Genomic DNA, 5,253 nt, shown 5'->3' on the forward strand with positions numbered 1-5,253 from the left:
AATCCTTTCGCTGTGAACGTCATATATAATTTCATAGTGATATATCACTCATATGCGATAGAAACGATATATTAATAAATTGAGCAGAAAAACCCTATACTATTTTCCGATTTTCGCAATTAATAATAAGTTCAAGTATAAGATTTTGAACTTCTTGTGTAAAAACTTTTTACTATTTTTTATAAAATGTTTTTTAACTTTAAAATCAAAGAATTTACGAAAAAAGGGAAAAAAAAATATATTAATTAATGTGTTTGATCCATATAAACTTTCTTAAAATTTTTTGAAAAAATTGTGAAATTGTTTTCGATTATCGATAATTACAGAAGAAAGCTATATTTTGCCTACTTTTTATAATTTGTTTTAAACACATATATATATCAATGATATTCGATGGTATGGCATAAATAAAACATTCTAAAAATTTTAAGCCGAAGAGATGAATTTTTGTTCTTTTTTATGTTTATTTATTCTCATATACAGTTTTAAATAATGTTTAATGCCTAATAACAAAACCACATGAAATATTGACGTATGAAAATAATATACTTATATACTTATTCTATTGTATTATGTGTATTTTGTTTTATCGAAAAACTCACCTTTGATTTTGATGAGCAATGCCTTCCAGATTCGAAACTCGATTTTTTTCGAGCATTTAATCTTGTGATCATAATAATCTCGATAGATTTCCATACAATTTCGAGACTCTCAAGGATCAGCGATACAAAGATCAACAATATTTTTTGAAGTTTCTTGCTATATCCTTCTGTCAAATTATGGAAAAATTATTTAAATTCTAAAGAAAAATTGAATCGGATATAATCTTGAGATTATAGATAAATTAGTTAATCTTCATGTACGCAATTACAATAAAAAGTTAAGGCGAAGGTCCAAAATCATGAGCCACATAAAAGATTAACAATTCTAAAAATTTATTCACAGAGATGTAGAAAATGTAAACGTTTCGACTATATTTAACATATATAAAATATAATATGAAAAAGAGAAACATAATAATAATAATAAGAAGTGAATATAAAAAATTGCTCTGAATCACATCGTGATTCTGACATAGTTCTGATGTGAGAGGAATTATGGAATTAATTTTGATAGAACTTATAGGATGTATCGTGAGATATGTCAAAACGCCAACATAACCATTAAATTCAATAATTTTTAAAACTGCACGTTCATTTATATTGCGTTCACCTTCGTGACATCTTGTGATTCGTGCTGTCAACGCATTTTGCATTGAATACAGTGATTACATACTTCAGCTTCGAATCCATATTCAATAATAGTCAATCGTCCGTAGGTCAATCTGAATCGTGACGTCTCGATGCGTATTCTAAATTTTTCGCGAATATATATTATTTATTTAAATAACATGATAAAATTATTATAAGTCTTAGAGAAAGAGCACTAAATACAAGTTAGGATATTAAATCGATTTCGGTTCATTTATTATATTAAAATAATTCTTATATAATCATATAATATATAATAATTCTTATATAATCATCCTTGAATGGCGGATATTACAATTTTTAATATTTATTTAAGCATTAGCAACTATAAATTATTTCTCTTTTGCAAGAAATAATATTTTGCATTTTACTTATTGGATCATTGGATGATAATATGTGATATCGATTAAGACGTATTTTCTAAAAGTTTACTCTAAATTTAATGTAATTTTAAAATTGTAGTTTTAAAATTTTTATAAAATGTAATAAATTATATAAGATTTTATGAAAGTCATGTACGATTGAAATTAAATATGCCCGCAAATATCTATTCAATAACTATGTTATAGCAATATTTGAGGAATGTATATTTGAGTGAACAAATATTGTAAAATTTATATATCGGATTCTGTTTTTCTAGGCAGTTAAAATAGGGTGAATGGGGTGGTTCAATTCAACACGATAGTGTTTTCGGTTGAGTTGACATTCGAGACACTATCGTGTCTCCTAATCAGTTCATGTTCGAAACTTTTTTCTTTTATATATTATGCTTATTCTTATATATTCTTCATAGGATCATCTAAAAAGTTTTGACACATTTTTGCGTATCTTTGAAGTTTCTTGCTTCTCCTTATGTATCCTTTTATGCTCCTTTTATAAGAGAAATAATTTTGAAACTATAATTTTAAACTATAATTTTTTTATTTCTGAAACTTATGTTCCTGCAACTAGTTTTACAAAGTAATACAAACTAAAATAATACTGAATTCTATAAAAATATCGTAACGGCAATAACATATATGGACATTTAAAAAAAATGATAGTGAAATAGCGATTCCATTATAATTATGCAGTTATAGATTTCAATAAATAAAATATAACATTTTTTTAGGTTAAACAAATATCTTTTTTTTTTTTTAAATAAGTTTTTTTTTGAGTAATGCCATAATACTATTGAAATAATTTTAAAAAATATATTCTGACAGTAACATGACAATTTTGACAGCAATGTTTGACAATTTTGACAATAATGTTTGACAACTGACAACAACAAAATACATTAATTTATTCAATAATTTACTAAATAGTTAATATATTTTTATGAGTAATGCCATAATATTATTGAAACAATTTAAAAAAAATATATTCTGACAACAATGTTTGACAATTTTGACAGCAACGTTTGACAATTGATAACAACATAATACATTAATTTATCCAATAATTTATTGTAAATAGTTAATAAATAATTAAATTTATAATACATAATTGAAATGTTGTATCCTACGATTTTTCCTGAGTGTTAAATTTGGAGTAATAAAGATGATCGAGATGGCATTTAATAGTTATAACAAATATATATCTATCTTTCGCTATTATTATTGACAATTTCATGATTTTTTTGAACAAAAATATAAATTGTTATCTTTCCAAAATGTTTTTCTAGCAATTTAAAAATTTCTCGTTGAACATAAAAATATAAAATATATAAGGAAATTAAAAGAACGAAAAAGCATATAAAAAAGAATTTTTCGTCTTTTTATTTATTGTTCTTGAATGAATTTATTTATTTCACTTCTTGAGTTTCACTAAAACATATTATAACATATTATAAATTATATCAAGCAACAATATAGATTCATCAATGCCAAATATCTTTTTTTCCGAAAGGAGAAAGATAATCATTCCCCGAAGAAATCGGTTTCTATTATTGGAAAAAAGTTTCCTTTCCGAATTCGGGCATTATTTCGCGTATATATCATTTGAGATTCATTGTATCTAAGCTTATATAAAGAGTTAGCATAGAAATAGCTAGGAATATATAGAAATATATAAAAGTCTGTGAATCTCTTCTTATGTATTTATATAACATCGTTGTCGATGTACATTGTTGCTTTATGGTATAATTTCTGTTTAAATAAAGTGAAGCAGCGAATATCGTAATCTTTCCAGCATTCATAAAAATTGATTATTCGAAGAGACATCTCAGAAAAAAATAAAGATATTGAAATCTAATATTAAGACAATTAAATAATGGAGTAAAAATTAAATTCGCAAAACTGCAAACTGTTGAAATTATACTTCTATATACTCTGTGTGCATATACAAATATTCATCATTAGGCATTTTTATAACGCACGTGCTAAATTTGTACATAAGAATTGGCATCACTCATACATATGGAGTTAGTAGTCTAAAAGTATATAGAAGTCTGTGGAAAAGCTATCCTAATTTTACACCCTCGGGTTACTGGACCTTACGTAACTGTAAATCTCAAGTGCTAAATTTAGTGTATACGTCTCTTCTCTTTCCCCCTCTCTCCCCTCCTCTCTCTCTCTCTCTCTCTCTCTCTCTCAATGTATATATCTTTTAAAGGATAGTTAGCATGGCATTGTTTTTATTCGCTTTGAAAACTTTCAAGCATTTTAATTCGCTGAAAACTTTTTTGTGAAAACTTTTTCTAGAATCTTCTCGTTTTTTATTCGCTGGCGTCTAGATTTTGAAATTGCGGCATATAATAATCGTTGCAACAGAATTAAACACGTCCAACTTTAATATTTTTAAGCGGACAGCTGGGTAATTATCGCAGTAATATCAAGAAAAACGAGTGGCGAGGCAATACCACTTCTAAAAAAAGGCATATTAAGTTAAAATACTTGCATTTCTCAAAGTGTTGCCTCTTTTTCGCGATTGATTCTCTCGTTGCGCTTATTTCATCGGTGGCTATATCATCGCGTTTTGACGTATATATTAAAAGATTAAGAGTCTAATAGTACTATATTAATTTCTCTTCAGCTTTCTTTCTGCTAAATTATAATCTATAAATTAAATAATAAATCCATCAAATTTAATGCAAAATAAAATTGTTTTTATTTTGATCTTAGGCTTGACGGACCCAAACGGTGTATATACATAAATAATATTAATATCTTTATTAAAATAGTTACATCTTTAATAAAAATAAGACTATACTAAAGTTTAGATAGAAGTTTAGATGGACTTCAAATTTTTAACAGTAGTGTGAGTTAAAAAGTACTCTGTATACTAATGCAAATATATTTAAAGACGTAGTTTTCTATCTCGGTTTGTGACGCGACCCGCGTCGCATGCTTTTTCTGACCCTTTGCAGATATCGCTGATTTATGCAACGCTCTGATATCATTTACCGCGTAACTCGCGACCTGCTAATACAACATAACGTTAACGTTAAACAGATTATAATGAAATCCCGATACGAGAGTCTTACTATGCCGATATTGCACGATATTGTATAACATAATTTGCACAATTATCACCGTCCTGCCTTTATCCACCATGGAGGACGTGGTCCTTCATCTCGTTTGATTGAAAGTTATGTAAGATGTTTCAGAATTAATGTATAAACGGAAAGGGAGTGATTTTACATGAAAAAGATATGTTAAGAATATAGAATTTAATTTTTTTCTATACTACGAGACTTCGTTTTCCAAAAAATCAATTTCAAATATTCATTACGCATGCATTTAATATGCATGTATGATCATGAATCAACTACACATTTTGTCTCTAAAAAACTAGGCAACAACGTTTTAATTTTTGTTATTATACGCATTGGTTTTTGTTAATTGAAGAGTTGAAATATTTAAGAGAATTTATAGAAAAGAAGAAGGAAAATTCAAAGATTTCAAATAAAATCAATAATGTTCTTTCAAATCTGAATAAGATTAATGAACTCGAGGGTTTAGCTCTCTTTCAAGCCAATTCGGTTTTATAACGCTGTAGGCAAGAAATGACATGCAATAAA

General features: G+C 26.8%; 1 protein-coding gene across 4 annotated transcripts in view; it reads left to right on the top strand.

The window, feature by feature from the left end:
- The window catches only part of LOC105433218 (uncharacterized), a 30,259-nt gene that overhangs the window by 15,378 nt on the left and 9,628 nt on the right, over positions 1-5,253 (top strand). The gene's annotated exons all lie outside the window — the stretch shown is intronic.

Source organism: Pogonomyrmex barbatus, unplaced genomic scaffold (genome assembly GCF_055798465.1).
Source record: "Pogonomyrmex barbatus isolate J1 unplaced genomic scaffold, ASM5579846v1 scaffold11, whole genome shotgun sequence".
Classification (NCBI taxonomy): Eukaryota; Metazoa; Arthropoda; class Insecta; order Hymenoptera; family Formicidae; genus Pogonomyrmex; species Pogonomyrmex barbatus.